Source organism: Bubalus kerabau, chromosome 7 (genome assembly GCF_029407905.1).
Source record: "Bubalus kerabau isolate K-KA32 ecotype Philippines breed swamp buffalo chromosome 7, PCC_UOA_SB_1v2, whole genome shotgun sequence".
In the NCBI taxonomy this organism is placed as follows: domain Eukaryota; kingdom Metazoa; phylum Chordata; class Mammalia; order Artiodactyla; family Bovidae; genus Bubalus; species Bubalus kerabau.
Window position 1 is genome coordinate 103,963,365 of NC_073630.1, and position 19,244 is coordinate 103,982,608.

General features: G+C 42.0%; 1 protein-coding gene across 1 annotated transcript in view; it reads right to left on the reverse strand.

The window, feature by feature from the left end:
• The window catches only part of WDFY3 (WD repeat and FYVE domain containing 3), a 285,583-nt gene extending 268,228 nt beyond the window's left edge, over positions 1-17,355 (reverse strand). The window contains exon 1 of the mRNA XM_055588993.1: positions 16,999-17,355. The gene's annotated coding sequence lies outside the window, so the exon portion shown is untranslated. The remainder of the gene's footprint in view (positions 1-16,998) is intronic.
• Positions 17,356-19,244: the final 1,889 nt, after the last annotated feature.

A 19,244-nucleotide genomic window follows, 5' to 3' on the forward strand; every position in this document is an offset into this window, starting at 1 on the left:
GTCAATTATAGCTTTAAATGGAAACTTTATGTTGATGAGATAAGCAAAGAGATTCAACTTTAGTATAATTACATTAAAAAACTAATTCCTGCAATGACTTTCAATAAACACCTGAGTGTCAAATACATACACTGAAATGTATGTAACATTACATTACATACATACATTACATACACATGTAATGTTTAAAAAAATACACAAACACATACAAACACACTCCATCGCAAATACAGGATATATGGCATTTTGGAATTCTATAAACCAAAATTTCAAAGTTTCTAAATGAGGCCTTTATGACTGAAGAACTATAAAACAAGAAATCAAAAGGGGAAAAGATCTGAGTCAAGTAAAACAAAAATAGGCTCAAATTTAATACAGCCATTGGATGTGACTTGAAATCTTGCTTAAATTTTGAGAACTCATAGAATATATTATTTCTGTGGCAGACACTTTTTAGAGTGACTAGAGAGCCTGCAATCCTTCCCTTTTCTATGCCATGATCAATGGCCTTGAAGAAAAACATCAGAGAAAAAACTAAGGGGGAGAGTCATGAAGGGAATGACTATTTGAATGAACCTCTCACAACAGGGCCACGGTCTAAAAACGTCCCTCACCAGAATTCTGCCACTGCCAATGCAAACAAAATATAAAGCCTATTAATAATTGGGTGGGTAAGATGACCCTCATCACAGATCAGGTCACACTCCCTCTCCAGCCAGCCTCGTCCATGCTCAGAGATTTCATGAAAATAATCACAACCAGGTGGCAGGAGAAGCAGTTACGCAAGGGACCATGACACCGACTCACTAAGACTGACCTCACTGCTCCACTGTCGAGAAGCCATTGGCGTGAGTCCCCCACAGGCACCCAGCCCCTTGGATTACAGACATGCTGATGGCTGACCCTCGCTGTAAGAGACTCCAGTTCTGAATCTGCCTCTGCCAGCACCACTATGTAGGTATAACCAAATGCATCCTATAAATCTCATGGCTGGGGCTTCCCTGGTGGCTCAGTGGTAAAGAATCCACCTGTCAGTGCAGAAGACACAGGTTTGATCCCTGGTCCTAGAAGATCCCACATGCCACGGATCAACAAAACACCACAACTACTGAGCCTGTGCTCTAAAGCCCCACAGTTTCAACAAAAGAATCTACCATGATGAGAAGTCAGCACACCGCCAGGAAGAGTAGCCCCCATTCACTACAACTAGAAAAAAGCTCATGCAGCAACCAGGAGCCAGCACAGCTCAGTTTTCCAGGCAGTACTGGAGTGCGTTGCCACTTCCTACTCCAGGGGAATCTTCCCCACCCAGGAACAGAACCTGCATCTCATGTGTCTCCTGCATTGCAGGCAGATTCCTTACCACTGTGCCACCTCAGAAGCAAAAAGGACTATCTAAACAAAATATAATAAAAACTTAAGAATAAACAAACCACATGGCCTCTGATCCAGTTCACTTCAAATGGCAACGGGTAGACACACAGGGCCTTGTAAGTCTTATCAAGTAGATTTTTATTCAGACACAGCTGTCCCCACAGTAGGAAGCAATGCTTACACCTGGAAGTTTGATGTAATAGTTGTTGCTAGAGCTAAAAGATTCTGAATTTGGGGTGCTGTCCTGCAGGATATAAAGTAGGCTACAAACCACCAACTAATATAAGCCATCTCCCACCTCCAAAATATCCTGGATGTAGCAACCAAACAGTAATAGTGCAGTGGTATCTTTTCTTCTCTCAGAGTTTTGCTTTTTGTCTTATGAACTCTGAAGTCTGCTGACCTAGAAGTTTTAATAACCAAGAAATACTTCTACCAGGAGACCAAAAAAAAAAAAAACGAAAAACACAAACTTTCCTGCTAGCTGCCCTTATCATGTTCAGGGTGATTTCCTCATGACAGCAAAAAAAAAAAAAAAAAAAAAACAGAAAAAATGAAGGCTACAGGGATGGGATAAGAAAACTAATACAATTATGTAAAGTTTAAAAATAAAATAAAATTAAAAAAAAAAAAAAAAAGAATGATAGTCCATCAGCACTCCCAATGAAGGGGGCACAGGTTCAATCCCTGGTCAGGGAACTAAGATCCTGCATGCTGCATGGTGTGGCCAAAAGATTTTAAAAATTAGAAAAAAAAAGAATGACACTTCATTACTAACAAGGGAAAGAGCGGCTGCTACTCTACCTTTGGGGGCTAGAAAGACCATGAGGAGCGCTCAGTGAAATCCACTGCAGCATGTTCTGGAAGTGCTGTGTGGGGTTAAGGTTAGTGGAAGCTATCACAATCCTATACAGTCAGAACCACCAGGAGCTCAGAACCTTTCAAGAATGAGGGGCTGCGTCAGTGTGCGAGGAACAGAATGCTGATAAGCTGAGGTGCTCACAGAAGGTGTGAAATTGGAAGTGAAACAGGTTAGGGGGTCTGCACTGATGCAATATTAAGGACTGTAGCCACTATTAACTTCCTAATCCCTGGTGTTCAGTAAGTACCCGCATCTTACCCTTCAAATATATTTTCTTTTTGTGTCCTTTCCCCCAATCACGCACAGAGCAAGTTCGCAGGAATTAAAGTTGTAAAATATCAAGAAAGAATCACCACAGAACCGGGGCAGCATGACATCACCCAGAATTGGCAGCCCTATGGCACTGCCTCTGGTGTGCATTTAGACTTTCTCTCTTTTAGAGAAGTTGCCTCTGTGGATGGCATAAATCAGGGTTATCTTGACATTTATACAAGCGGGGAGGGAAGTGAGGGGAAAGACCAGAGAAGGGAAAAGGGTAGTTAAGCTACTAACGGGTGACCTTCTAGACACCAGCTAGGAGGGCTGCCCGCCTTTTGACTTCCCCTTGGCAGGGGTCTGGAAAGAAGGTATAAAAACTTCTGCTGCTGCTAGGCTCCCAAGAGCTGCTCTGGTTTCTTCTGCTCAAGTCCCATTCATTCAATTCATTATTCAACTTCCAGTATGGGTTCCAAAAATACCTTTTAGTCCTTCTTAAGGTGGTATCAGCTGATTGAAACCCCCAAAATGCTACTACGACTTCTTCTAGCAATTAAAAAGGTCTGGAAGGTTCTCATTTTAACATCAAATGACCCTAACTGTACATTTTCCTTGCTTCCTCTTACCCTGCTCAAAAACTAAACAGAGTGTATTTTTGCCTTCAGAACTATGACATTAGAACTCTCATGCCTAACATGCTTTTTCATATCCTCCTATTTTGCAAGAAAGTACATTTACCCCAAAGCTTCAGTCTGTTCGTTTTAGCACCAGTTCCCTGTTAAGACATTGCTCTCAAGTGTCAGCAGTTCTCTACATCTCGTGATCCATGCAAGTGCCAGCAAAGCAAAGTGAATGATTACTGATTAACAATGGAAATGAATTCTGTCCTTACAAAATGGTATATAAAACAGAAAAAAAAAAAAAAAAGTCAAGCCGAGCCTGTTTCTGCTTCTCCTGTCACTTAAATCCTAGATCACCAATACAGACTTCTGACAGAAGATGCTTTAGTAGTTTCAGCCCTAATCCTCAATTCTGGATGGCGTCACTATTAACATTAACTCACCCCGCCTTTATATCCCCGACTAGATGACTAGGGTTCCGAGCTTCTTCTGGTACCCACTGTGTTCCACTCTTACCCTCTCTGCTGTTTCAGGCCTGTTTATCCCTCACTTATTGTAACCAGGCCTCTGATCTGACACTTCTGGAGATTCCCGGTCTGGTCCCTGTCTGGTCTCTTCCTAGGACTGGGATGCCTACTTTTGATTACTAGTTCCAACCCCAAGGACTGATAACAGGCCATTATCGTAGCCCAGTGCCAAGAGACAGAATTCTCTGACAGCCAATCATATAAATGTATGTATACATTTATGATATGAAGGCAGAAGAAGAGGGTGAGAGAGGATGAGCTGGTTGGATGGCATCACCAATTAAATGGACATGAACTTGGACAAACAGAGATGGTGAGGGACAAGGAAGCCTGGCATGCTCCAATCCATGGGGCTGAAAAAAGTCAGAGATGACTTGGCAACTGAATAACAACACAATACACCTATGAACTTATTCATTCATTTTTCTCTCTCTCTCTCCTGTCCCCCCACAATTCCATGTGCTTCTTCACCTTGAATTCCCATTAACAAGCAATCAAGAAGATGGCTTTCTGCCTGTTCTATCCCTGACACAGGCTACCAAAGGGAACTCTTCCTCAACACCTGTTGCTTAGGTGGTGGTGGTGTTTAGTCACTAAGGTGTGTCCAACTCTTTTGCGACTCCATGGACTGTAGCCCACCAGGCTCTTCTGTCCATAGAATTCTCCAGGGAAGAATACTGGAGTGGGTTGCCATGTCCTTCTCCAGGGGATCTTCCTGACCCAGGGATCAAACCCGCATCTCCTGCATTGGCAGGCGGGTTCTATACCACCAAGCCACCAGAGAAGCCCCAAACACCCCCTACTAGTCGATAAACACAAGGCAAAATGCATCTCACGTGATAGATTAATTTCATTTACTTTTAACTTTTCACCCAGCAAATTATTTTCCTCTACTCTAATTTTATACTATTACAACACTTTTCTCAATCTAAGACTATGTTGAACATCTATCTTTTAAAAATTCACTTTACTGCTTGTTTATGTTGGTAGAACTTCTCTATTTCAGGCTTCTGGCCAATTTATCTTCTAAATTGCTGTTCATTGACATTTTCTAGTGAATTCAAGTCTCATGAGGAAAATAATAATGAAATTAAGCTTTAATTGTAACTCCAATAAACCACAGCATTCTTTACTACTTTGCCATATTTAAACTTCTTTAAAAATAAAAACAGGGCTTTTTAAAAATTGATTTCTTAATGATAATAGCTAACAAAATGCAAATATCTAGCTCAAAACCTGTGAGTAGTACTTACCTTTGCTTAGAAAAATGAGGTAAACATTTTTTCAAATACAAATCAGTATCACCACTAGGGTATGAAAGAGCATTTCTAAATTTTAACAAAAATGCAAGAAGGCATACCCAGGTGTGATTACTATCTATATTGCATACCTGCTGTTAAATAACAAGACCAAAGTAACAATTAGCTACTGGAATGCAACCCGTCTCCTTCCAGTAAAATAGCACTTGCTTAAGAGAGCTTCACTGGACTGGAATGACGCTTTGTCAGATGACATTAGGATCTGTGAGACAACTATCAACCGCTGCACTGAAGTGGGTGTCAGCAGCAGAGCAGGAAGAAGGAAGGCTAGAATATGGGGATCCTTAAAGATCTCTTAATACTACATGCATGCTTCAGTGTCTGACTCTTTACAACTCTATGGACTGTAGCCCACCAGGCCCCTCTGTCCAAGGGATTCTCCAGGCCAGAATACTGGACTGGGTTGCCATTTCCTTCTCCAGGGGGATCTTACTGACCCAGGGATCAAACCTGCATCTCTTTATGTCTCCTGCATCACAGGCAGGTTCTTTCCCACTAGTGCTACCTGGGAAGCCCTCTTAATACTGGCTACAGTCAATAACTGGCTCATTTCTGATGAATGTATTAGGCTGAAAAAAATTAAAGCGCATCTGAAAAAGGAATAAGCTTTGTAAGAAAGATATAACCCTCCTAGCTGTGAATAGAGATCACTGTAGTATTACCATCTCAGAAATGCTATTCAGCACACATTTTCCCGTTTCCCAACTACACTAGTGTGTGTTGGGGCTACAGTGGCCTAAAGGCCTTTCCAGCAGCTGCCATGTCTTGTCAGGCTTCTCCATACCCTCCTGAAAATATAAACACCTATGCCAGCGCATGTGGTGGTTATGCAAGCTAACTCAAGCTGGGAATCACCGAACTTATTTACTCTGGTGACTCAGATTTAGATCTAGGTCTCTGTGGGGAAGGAGGTGGAGAACACATGTTATGACACCATTCTTCATTAGTATTCATTGCATAACTAAAGCAAACTCAGCGCTTTCTGCTTTTTCATAAAGTTTGACAAAGAAAGGAAATGTTCCAGGTTTGCCTAGGTACAGGTCAGCATCTGCTATACCAAGTGACCCTGGACAGAACAAGCGCCCTTTACAGGGAAGTGTTTTTTCTATTTTCTCTCTCCATGTTCCCCCGATGGCGTTCCCAACCCCTGCCTCGACCCCCTCCCCCCACCACTGTCCTTTCTCTTCCTTCTCCAGCCTTCCTTTAAGCCTGCCACCAATAAGATACCTTAGCCACATTGAACTTCACAATGGCAAAATAATTTTTTCAATGCTATTTCACTCCAAGACAACAGAAATACTTTAAACACGGCCAGACATCAGAAATAATAAAACAGCAATACATCAGTTTTCATCTTGACCAAAGAGATAACATCTAATTTATTTCAGAACTTAGCAAATGAAATATATAAAGCACACCTGTCATCTATCCAACAGATCAAATTATCCTTTAAAAGAATATAAGCTAGAGAAGTCATTTAGTACAATTTTCATGGTGACCTAGTTGTAAAAGGCTTCAGGAGTAAAACTAAGGCTTTCATGTGTTTTGACTTTATTCCTCTCCCTTCTCCTCATTTTGTAAATAATAAATTCAGGCGAATTTTTCCCCAAGAGACCTCATCTGACTCATTAATGGTGAAATCAATTGATTTTATTACTTTCTGTAATTCTGATAGAAGTAAATCTCACAGGATTCACCAAGGAAATTCAATCAATTCCCCTGATATTCAGATCAAACGTCATCTTAGGGCTATCTGAATCATTTCAACTACAAGTAATCTTTCTACTAGCTAAGCATCCACAAAACTTCTGCACCCCTCAGATAGACTAAGACTAATTGTAAACTGTTCAAACATTTATGCGTTTATCTTATCTTCATCATATTATAAAGTTATTGAGAGCAGAAGTATCCATGTCTTAAACATTCATGCAAATACCAGAGCACCCAGGACAGCAAACAATAAAACATTTAATAAGTAATTGAGAAAAAAAAGTACACAATTATTAATAAACACTACAGCATCATTTGAGAACCTATTTACAGGGTATTATTTTGGGAAAGAAGAACTAGGTTCCCAGAGCAAGTTGAATCCTTTATATTTGGACTAACTTAGTCACTAGAGGCATCACACAAATAAATCAGGCTGAATAAAATTATTAGGCAATCAACACACAATGATATTTCTAAAAATAACTGCGTTTATTTTTATTTCATACTTGTTTACTTAACTGTGGCATATATCATCTAAATCACTGTGTTTTAATGAGCAGTGTGCCACAGGAAAAGAACTTGGGCTTTCGAGACAGAGAGATTCAGGCTTTAATCAAGAAGATCTGATTATGAATTTACTGAGGGATTTCTAGGACAAAGAGAATAAAGAAACATAATAAAACATATATTATCATTCTTTCACTTGATAATGAATAGTCTTAGAATTCCTAGGAGTGGCAGTAAACATTTATTTTCTTAAGACTTACATCATTTTCTGACAACATGCTTATTACCTAACTACATTCATTCACTCAGTGCATACTGAAGGCCAATTACATGCCAGTGTGTATGTATTTAGAGAGAGAATAAAATTTGCTGAAATATATTATACAATGTGTGGTAATGTTCTACAGCTGTTTATTCAGCTATACTAAGAACATCCCTTCTATTTCTGAAATCTCCTCTGTATTCAACAAAATGATAGCAGGTAGTTAATAAATACCATCCCTTGACTAACTGCCCAGTACTTCTTTCTTTACTACTCTATTACTTGGTAAGAATGAAAGTTTCCGGTAAGCAAATATAGTAGTGATTAGATTAAAAAAAAGCCAGGCCACTTTATAAGATTTGAGGGTATTTTGGAATTTTACGGAGAGTCTTTGAGGTGTCAGACATTGCCAATGGTAGTTAAGTCGTAGTTGGGAATAGGTATTTTCATAAACTTGGTACAACACTTTGAACTATGTCTATATAATCATGCCAAGTCATTGTTATTCATATCCTCTATGCCTTATGAAATTTTTTGGTTCACATGATGACCTATTACTTTCTATGGAGAATAAGTTAAATAAAAACTGACAAATCCTTTAAAAAAAAAAAAAAAAGGCCCAGCCAAAAGGAATTAAGAAGAATGACATGTGATTGATCTTACCTGACTAGATCCAGGGTGTGAACGACCTACTGGGTTGAAAATAATCAGCCATTTGCCTAGTTACCTGTTGTCCTTTTTATAGAAAATTCAAGGAAGAAATTCCCAGGATTCTGCTGCCTATGGAAACAAAGCCCAGAACCTAACCTCTTCACTCCCTGAGGAGTGAATATCACAATATCAACATTCTTATATTTGTCAACATTTTAAGACTAGCAAAATCACTGTGATTTTAGTAATAAAATTCAAATAAGTACTGTACTTTAGTCACATAAGATATTACCACTGGTCAAGAGTGACAGGTGAAGAGTATGTGGGACTCTACTATTTCCCCAACGTCCTGAGTTTATTTCTTAAAAAAAATATATATATATATATATGTATTTATATATATATGTATACCAGTAAGGTAATGCAAATTGAATAAATGTTAGGGAAATTAAAACAGTAAGTTGCACATCCAAACTCAAACACTCAAAATGTACTAAGAAATTTGGATATTTTGAGAAGATACCTGTAAGATTCTTTTAAAGTATTGAGTCCTATGCTACTGCTAAGTCACTTCAGTTGTGTCCGACTCTGTGCGACCCCAGAGACGGCGGCCCACCAGGCTCCCCTGTCCCTGGGATTCTCCAGGCAAGAACACTGAAGTGCGTTGCCATTTCCTTCTCCAGTGCATGAAAGGGAAAAGTGAAAGTGAAGTCGCTCAGTCGTGTCCGACTCTTAGCGACCCCATGGACTGCAGCCCACCAGGCTCCTCTGTCCTTGGGATTTTCCAGGCAGGAGTACTGGAGTGGGGTGCCATTGCCTTCTACGATTGAGTCCTATAGACAATACTTAATCACTTCCTAAATTATATGTTTTATAAAACAAAACGTATGTGTATGGATGCATTACCTAGAGCAAGGTAATAAAACTAAAAGATTCTGTGCAAATAAATTAGTTGCCACCCTCCACACCAGGAAGGAAAAAAAGATACAAAATAATTTTGGCATGACTTTCTAACATCAGATAATGACTGTGTATCAGATTCCTATTTTTCTTAGGCTGCTGCTGCTGCTAAGTCGCTTCAGTCATGTCTGACTCTGTGCGACCCCATTAACGGCAGCCCACGAGACTCCCCCATCCCTAGGATTCTCCAGGCAAGAACACTGGAGTGGGTTGCCATTTCCTTCTCCAATGCAGGAAAATGAAAAGTCAAAGTGAAATCGCTCAGTCGTGTCTGACTCTAAGACCCCATGGACTGTGGCCTACCAGGCTCCTCCATCCATGGGATTTTCTAGGCAAGAGTACTGGAGTGGGTTGCCATTGATTAATTGGCCTCCTTGAAGACCACACTGGCCAGAGAACAGAGGGACATAGCTATGAAGAAACATTATAGGAAGAGGAAGCTGGGCCTGGCAGATTCATCAAGTGCTGAGGATATACCTATTACACATGTCAAAAATCAGAATGTAACATGATGATTCTCACAACACTGGTACCAAGGGTTTAAGAAACAAGGAAAGTTAAACAAGCGTCAGAACTCAATGTCACTATTATCTAAGGGACCTGCAGTAATGAGGGCTGCCAACAGATGAAGAACCAAACAGCACAACGGTTTCCTGATGGCCCAGTGGTTAGGAATCCGCCTTCCAGTGCAGGAGACAAGGGTTCAATCCCTGGTCAGGGATCTAAGATCCCATATGCCTTGGGGCAACTAGGCCAAGAGGCAGGAAGGAAAGACCCCGCATCAGATCACTGAAGAGCCCACATACCACAACTAAGACCTGATGCGGCCAAATAAATAAATACACATTATTTTTTAAAAAGAGGCAAAGGCAGAATAGGAATTCAAATCTCTTAATTTGGGGGCCTCTGAAGTACCATTGTAAATAGGCACTTATCTTTTATAAGTAGTAACAACAAATACTTTAAAGGGATTAGGCGACACACAAAAGAATCAAACAACCATGATTAGTTTATTAAAAAAAAAAGTCCTCATTCACTGGCCTTCTAAACTCAACATCAGTACAGTAGTGCTTTAAATCCATTGTGGCTTCACATGTGTGTAGTTGACTCAAAGTTACTAATCCAGACTTGAAGTCTTATCAAGACACGTAAATACAGTACTGCCTAGGTCTCTTCACTTTACTGAGGAGGGATTCCGTTTTCAATAGCAGATACTTAGGAGTATCTGCTTTGAGTTGGCATAATGATAAAAGGGTTGCCACAGTATTAGTCTCAAGTTTGCTCAGCTACAACAGCATCTGATCATAGAACAACGTATATTAAACTTAAAATAACTAATTTCATTAACATTGTACCAAGTCATACTCTCTGGGGAATGAAATGGCAACCCACTCCAGCATTTTTGCCTGGGAAATCGCATGGATAGAAGAGCCTGGCAGGCTACAGCCCATGGGGTCGCAAAGAGTCGGACACGACTGAGCAACTAAGCACAGCAAGTCATACTCGAATATACTACACACGAATAGACGCAGGTGACAAAAATTTTTTTTAATAAAGAAAATGTATGGGAAAGAAACAAATTTAAGTTGTTAATAATTTTCTTTAATTTAAGAAAAACAACGCACAAATTTAATATCATTCCACTGGAGAAGTAAAACCAAGGCTCAACTCACAAATAACCATTAAAACAGCAACAAAAAAAACCAAACCAAATTTCAGCACTCACTGAAATCACAGTGTAGTTGATCAAAAGACACATAGCATCCCCATTAACTGGGCTAAGATGCACAAAGTATTTCATATATTAAAAAAAAACTACAGGGCATATTATCACTAGACTTGTCACAATGGATTACAACACTGTGACTGTCAATAATCCAATATTTATGATCTATTACACACAAAAACATCTATGAAGTGAAGCGAGGTGAAAGTTCTTCAGCCGTGTCCAACTCTTTGCGACCCCATGGACTATACAGTCCATGGAATTGTCCAGGCCAGAATACTGAAGTGGGTAGCCTTTCCCTTCTCCAGGGGTTCTTCCCAAACCAGGGATCGAACCCACGTCTCCTGCATCGCGGGCGGATTCTTTATCAGCTAAGCCACAAAGGAAGCCCAAGTACACAATAATTTTTTGGCTTAACAAAAAAAGGAAGAAAAATGACTCATATCACTAAAAGACATTACTTTAAATATTCTGCCTCAAGTCTTGCAGCTTCTGCAGATACAAAACCTATCATCTCCCAATGTCCCTCTCCTGCAGGTTCAAAGACATGCAGGAGTATCAGAACAAGGAATCCAGAGATATTTGGAGTTATTGATACCATTAACAATTGCATGTTTAAGATGCCATATGCAGGCCACAGCTAAGACCAGACTCAGCCAAAACAAACAAAAAGGCTTAACGTAGATGTTTCAGAGTTGAGGGTCTCTGTTCTGGGGCCTGACATTTCTACAAACTCAGTACAAAACCCCAAAGCTCTACATCCATACAGTCAGGTAAATATAGCAATCATAACTGTTCAACCAAATAAAACACACTACAAAATATCATTGACTTTATTTCTGGTTCTAGACTTTTCACACTCTGCAAGGCTCCTGCTTCAGTTGTTTATAGAAGTGATATTCTAGACCTTGTGTCTTGTTTATTAAATAATCAGTGTCTTGCTTATTAAAGAGCTGGGGGGCCCAGTAATAAAGTAATCTCAAAAATTCTCACTAAAGAAAGGAAAACAGAAGTGTGAATATTTTCATTCTACAGAAGAATGAACCAAAACACTGTGCAAGGAACCCTATCTATTTAGCTTGGAGAGAAATCATCTACATTTCTTTATTATTACATTTGTTTATAATGAATGAATGAGTGAATTTCCTATGCATTTGGCACTTCTTGAGCATGCAATCAGAGGAAGGATAAGCCCATAGGGAAACATGCTAAGGGATTTGGAGGAAGTCTGCCCATGGGCTTACGGGAAGAGAGAAAAAAGCCAGCAGAGGCTAGCACACGGATGTGCACTCAAACATGCACCAAGTATTTACTGAGCACCTATTATGCACAGCTCATTGCCCCAGCACTAAATGCACAGGGTCAGCAAAACAGAATCCACGTCCACATGAGCAATACTGTTGGGTATCTCCTATCCAGTTGTCAATGATTCACCCCATTTTCAGCAATTCCATAATTCAGCAAGCATTCATCTAATGAAACAGGAATTCAGAGGTTTAAAAGAAAAATCTAGGATCTCCATCTAGGGGGAGGAGATAAAGACAAATACAGCAGCTTTTAAGTGGAGGTATGATAAAGGGTGCCAAGGGGACCCACAGGGGAAGGACGACCAAGCACTATTCCTGGACAAGGACCAGCTTGCAGGCAGGAGAGGGTGGCACACCACAGGAACTTCACACAGGAGACAACACTTCTCTGTTCACGCACAGGACACACTTCAGGCTCAAACTCACTGAGAGCAGAAGTCAAAGTCCTTAAGAGTACTGGCCTATGTGGTTTGCGGGCCTCCACCACCCTGACCTCAGCTCTCAACTCCCTCCAGCCAACCCTAGTGTTCTCCCAACACTCAACACCCTCCTGCTTCAGAGCCTCAGTACCTGCTCTTCCTCCAGCTCTAAAACTTTCACTCCCTTAAATGCATCAAGTCTCTGCTCAAAAGTCACCTTAAGGGAGGGTAACGCACATCATAACGTTACATGAAACTCAGCTTTCTAAAGATTAAAGTCATGCTACAATTATTCATGGGTTCATGCTCCTTACAACACCTGGAATGATGTCAAAGACCACATGTTTAAATTATTTCAGTCTATTATTTTCCCTTTAAGTCCAGCTAAAAATTGAAGAAATGCTTTATAATTATTTTGAGGATTTTTTTTTAACCCTAAATTTTCCTTAAAAAAACAAAACTTCACCTAGTTTTTTTAAAGCCACATTTTAAAAAATGTTAAGGACTAAGTATTAGAATTCTCCAGTGATGGTTTCATTATAAAAGCTTTAAAAAATATATTTATTTAAAAAAAAACTCATTTATTTACTTATATGGTTGCACTGGGTCTTAGTTGTGGCACATGGGAACCAGCTTCCTAACCAGGGCCCTTGTTATTGGGAACACAGAGTCCCAGCCACTGGGCTTTTATAAGGAAAAGTCCCTATAAAAGGAATTTTAATACATGAAAGCCAACAGTAGAATAAGAAACTCAAAGAAACAGCCTTAAAGTGCTACCTCCTTCATATTGAGATAGTGACTGATGACCAAGCCAAAAAATTATTTAGCAATATCTGTCACAAACTTTCTACATTGGTTCAAATGCTGCTGAAAGTAAGAATTAAAAAGTCAAAACCATTAAAGGAGACCATTACACATATAACAAAACAGCTAAAATTTCAATAACTGACAATACTAAATGCCAACAAGGGTACAGGAATAACTGAAATTCTCTTACACTGATGCAGATAGGAATTCAAAACAGTATAGTCATTTTGGAAAAGTTTGGCAGTTCAATATGAAGTAACTAATACTGATAAAATATACACTTTCATAGGACCCAGTAATCCCATTCCTAGGTGCATCTCAAGAAAACTGAAAACATTTCTCCTGTCCATAGACCTGTTCATAATGGTTTATAGCAGCTTTATTCATAACTGTCCAAAACTGGGAACAACTTAAATGTCTAACTCATGAATGAATGAACAAACTGTGGTACCTCATTGTAATGGAGAGGTACTCAACAACACAAAAGAACAAATTTAGCACTGTGCTGGGGCTGACTGGTACAGCTTATGACAGCCTACTGCTACATTTTCAGTTTTGCAAGCTGATTTAGGTGCTCAATGTGGGCCATGATGAGCATGTTTACACTGCAGTAATTAGCAGATGCTACCAATCTGCGATTTTTTTCTTTGGAGGACAGGTTGTTACAAGTTTATCAGCATACCATTGATGAAACTACTGACACAAGAAACAACTCAATGAATATCCAAAGTATTACGATAAATGAAAGACATCAAGACTACATACTGTATAATTTCATTTATGTTATATAGACATAAATTTCTTGTCTACAAAGACAAGATAACAGGGATATTAATTAGATTAACAATTAGCAAGGGCTAGAGGTAGAGGGCGGAGAAGGCAATGGCAACCCACCCCAGTGTTCTTGCCTGGAGAATCCCAGGGACAGTGGAGCCTGGTGGGCTGCTGTCTACGGGGTCGCACAGAGTCGGGCACGACTGAAGCGACTTAGCAGCAGCAGAGGTAGAGGAAAGGATTCACTACATAGGGGCAGGAGAGAGCTGTTTGGAGTGATAGAAATGTTTCATATGTTGATTGTGGTGGTGATGAGCCAACTGTATATGTCTGCCAAGACTTTTTACCACATATAAATTAATCTCAAAAACCTGACTACAAAAAAAATGTAGGAATAGGAGTTATTTATCTATTAATCCTTTAATGGATGACAAATGATACAAAGGAAGAACTGGAAACTAATCTGTTGAAATATCAAGAAGGCAGATTTTAACTCACATAAACAGAAAAAATATTTTAAAACATTTTTGAAAATGTGAACCTGTGGTCACAGGAAGTATTAAAAACAGAGTCTGGATAATCCTGCCAAAGACACAGTAGAAATGGCCCTACTTTGAGTGTCAGTTCAGACTAGTACTATTAGGAGAGGTTAGAATCACTAAGGTCTCTTCCTACTCAGAGTCAGAGGCTCTAAAACTCCATAGTATTTTGTGTTATGATAACAGCAGATCGATCCACTGTTCTATGGTAGTCAAGCATCAATTACTAATTTTAACATGAAGCAAATGCTATCATTGACTTAGAGAGGAGTGCAGCCTTATTATTAGGAGTGCTGGCTCTGGTGTTGGACAGTCTGGGCTCAACTGTTGGCCCACCAGTTGGCTGTCACTTTGAACGAGCATCTCTCAGTATCTATTTCCACATCTGTAAAATGGGATTCACATTTTCCTAAGGCTTCAGTAAGAATGCATGAAAAATGACTTCTGTGAGCTAAACCCTCAATAACAAGCATTTCTTAGACATAACTGGAAGGGAAAGATAACAAATTATCAAATCTAATCCTAAGATTTTTAATTTTCCAAATACAGATTTATTCTTTAATTATATATCTGGTGGCTTATAATTTTTTGCAGCGCCAGATCTTTTTGAAAATGTGTTGACTCTGGACTCTTTACCCAGGAAAAAATGCAAATATATGCTACATTCTGCATATGATTTCCAAGGATTCAAGGACTTTCTAAAGCACATGCATGAAATTGAAAATGCCTGATGTAAACTCTTAAAATTGCAACGCTAAGTAGTGGAGTTTAAGAATCGTCAAAGGAGAGAACCCAAATAATACTGAAATAGTACACTGTCATTAACTCTTAAAAGAAAAAGATTTTGCAAGTAAGACCAGAACATCATGTTTGTAATTCATATCTCCTTTTTACAGAAATTTTAAATTAGAAGCATAACATTTTTTACATGAATCAATATCAACTCATAAAAAGACACTGGTAGTAGAAACCTACCAGCATAAGAATGAAAGGTTCCAAGCATTAACATGCACCACTGATGTTCAAATACCATAGGAAGGGTTCCCAAATCAATCCAATACAATATGTATTTTAAAATATCTTTTATAGAAATCAAACTAATTCCTATGCTTAGAGTCCCATGTTCACGTTCAAGTTTTATTTTCAAGTGAGATTTATATTTTTCTTGACCTATGCACTACTAGCAAATCAAGCTTTTTTTGTTTTTTTAATCAACATATTTTTGGTCCTGTTTTATGTTGTTTGTCACACCGTCTGATGGTGGAAACTGTTCCAAACCTGCTATCAAGTAATTTCAACCTGGAAATCTGCTGCTATCTCAAAGCAAAAGGTTTTTTTTTTTTTCCTTTTTTAATTGTTTGGTTTTCAGACAACAGAAACCACTTGGCACTAACCAACTCATGCCCATCACGGAACAAAAAATAGTTTTTCGTATGCAGTAGCACCATTTTCCCACAGGAAACAACCATTTTTAAGGCACTGGAAGTAGAGGCAAGGGTTCACATATATAGTAAACATCCTTTCAATCGGTTTTATCAGATTATTTCAGAAAAAGGAAAACCTAATAGCGTGGATCTCGGAATTCAATCCAAAAAAAAAATAATAATAATAATCAATGAAACGCTGCCGCTGAGGATCAAACACTGACCAGGTCTGCCAAATGGCTTTTGGTCGAGGTCAAAACTGCTATTTAAAGCCCACCGTAACCGTGAATGTTTGCGATGGCACCGCATCCCCCGTACAAGAGAAAAAAAGGGCAAACACGCTCCGCGAGAGCATCTCCGGTTGCTTGCACAAGCGAAGGTTTCCAGCACAGGGCGTGGGGGTTTGTGGGGGGGGTGGGGGAGATCAGGGCTCGAAAATAAGCCAGGAGAGGCCCACAGCCGCGGAGACAGCGCCCGAGGGATGGAGGCCTCGCCTGGCAGTGCCCGGGGCGGGGGGGGTGGGAGCTCCGGGAGCCGAGACCCCGCGGGGTCTGGCGGAGGGGCCCCCGATCGGTCCCGGATCCCTGGACCGCCAGGTTACGCCCCCACTGCTTAAACGCGGTAACGTCCAGCCCTCGCCTCCCTCACCCCCCGAAACACCCCCAGCATCGCTCCCCACAGCCCGAGCCCTTGACCCCGACGCCGACCGGACCGCGACGGCGCCCTCTCCAGGCCACGGTGGAGGACACAGGCCAGGCCGCCAGCCCCGCAGCGGCGGCGGCGGCGGCGGCCTCGGGGCAGCGCGATCCCGGGGGAGGATGGCAGCTGGGCCGCGGCCTGTCCCCCCTCCCCGCCCCCAGGGGCAGCGTGCGCAGGGCCGCGAGTGGGCAGCGCCTCCGCCCCGCACGAACAAAGCGGCCGCGGAGAGCGGGGCGGGGGGCCGGGGGGCACTCACCGGAGGGCGGGTGGGCGCGGGCTGGCCCGGCCGGGAGCGGGGACCGTGGCGGGCCGGGGGGCGCGCTGGCGACGGGGAGGGGGCGGCAGGCGCGGCGTCCACGGCGGGGCCTGGGAGCCCCGCGGCGCGGGGGGGAGATGGGGCTGCGGGCCGCGATCGAGGCTGCGGCCACGGGGTGCGGGAGCCGGTCGGCCGGGGCCGTGCAGCGAGCGGCGCTAGGTGGCCGGGGCAGCGACGCCGCCGCCACCGCCTCCTCTGCCTTCTCCGGCCCCGCTCCCTGCTTCCCCGCGTCGTCCTCCTCCTCCTCGCTGGGTCCCCGCCGCCGCCGCCGCCGCCGCCTCAGCTTCGGCGCTTCTCGGGCTTCTCCTCTCCATCAAGGCCGGGCCGCCCCGCAGGGACCATCCCGGGAAGTGAGGGGCTGTTGCCGTTCCCCGCAGCGGTTGGTGGCCATCTTTAATCCTCCTCCTTTCTCCACCTCCCGCTGCTGCCTGACTGACTGACTGACTCTGGATCCTCCTCTTTCCCCTCCTGCTCCTCCTACTGAGCCGGCCGCAGAAATTGCAGCGGCTCCTTCCTCTGAACCCTCCTGCCTTTCCTTCCTCTTTCCCGACTTCCTTCCCTTCCCTCGGCTTCCCGCTTTCCCCCTCCTCACTCTGACCAGCTGGCTTCGTCTCCCCCTTTTGCTGGCAGCGGGCGCTCGACTCTCTCAGCCTGACTTTGCCCTCCCCCCTCTTTTTCACTCTGGTCCCTCTCCCCACAGCCTTCCCTTTCCAGAGGCACACACCCCGGCTTCCTTCCTTCCCCACGTCCTGCCCTCAGCCAGCGACTCCCGTTTCTCTCTCACAGCCCCTTTGCCCCTCGCCCGCGGTGCGCTCCCCCCCCCCCCTCCTCCCGCCTCCCGCCTCCCGCCTCGGTCCCAATTTCTCAAATAGACTCAGCTGAGAAAGGACAGCTGGGCGCTGCTCTCCTTAACCCTACACCCATTTGCTGGATGCTGTCAGACGGACGGCAGGCTGCGTTAATTTTACTCCTGCTGGAGTACAAAAGGACTGCCCACGCTAAGCTGTTTTACTACGCAGCTTTGACACTCCTGGATGCTGTGGTGTTTTGGCTTCGACCCCGTAGAGGACAGAGGCATTCAAGACCCCGATCTCAGTTTCCTTCCTTCAGTGACCTTGAACTGGTCGCCTTAAGATTGTAGGGTTATTTTTCCCCTTCCTCTAAAGGGCATCATGGATACCTTTGCAGTCCTAACAAACACAGTGTTTAGACCCAATTAGCACGTTTTGGTAAACCTTAGAACTGCTAAGCGATTATCAGTTTGCCCCTCTGTGTTTGGTTGCTAATCAACCCAGTGGACCGTGTGGGGCATACTTTACTGGCAGTGGAGACAAACTGAGTCAGCAGTTCTGAGTGGACAGGGTTAGAGGGGGGAAGTGGTCACCTCATCGTTCTAATGACAAACTTGTTTTTCCTAACTGCAATCTACAGAAGCTTGTGAATTTCCTCTACTAAAGATGAAGCAAGCTGAACTTGCTGTTTGCTTCTGTTTAGTCACTTGGCATTTGGCAAATTGGACCCATTTGTAAGGATTCACTCGCAGATTACTTCAAGATTCAGCACTGTTGACAAATACAAGGGATGTTAAATGTGAACACTTGGGGGTGGGGGGGTGGGGTCACAGTGCCTATCCCCCCCAAAAAAGCAGCTTGCCCTTTCAGAATAAGACGATGAAATGTATTCAAAGGTTATTCCCTTCAATAGGCCAATTACAGGGGGAAATGTTTTTAAATATAGTTTTATAATTCAAAGTAATTTTTTAATTCAAATGTAAAGTTATTATAAAAATGCGCTTCAAACTGTTTGAAAAGAAGGTGCCAAAACAAACTTAAAAATGTATTTTAATAAAAAATATTGGTATGCTTTGGGAGGTGGAGTTCTAATCTTCCTTGATCTTTACAGAGTAACCGGTACCTTGTTAGATTTCAGATTTCAGTTGCCATCTTTCAATACTAGTAATTCTCCTATTTGAAATCAACAACCTGTATCAGCATGTAAAACTTTTAAACCCAAGTCTTTGAGACATCTTCCTATAATACAGTTTAGAATAAATTATTGAAAACAAAGCACCTACATTGTGTAAGGCAATATGTGTATGTGTGTGTTTTCTTTTTTTGGTCATTAGGTGTTTATTTAGATTTTGTGTTTCTCCAGTCTATTACTAGACAAAATTACTACAAAATTCT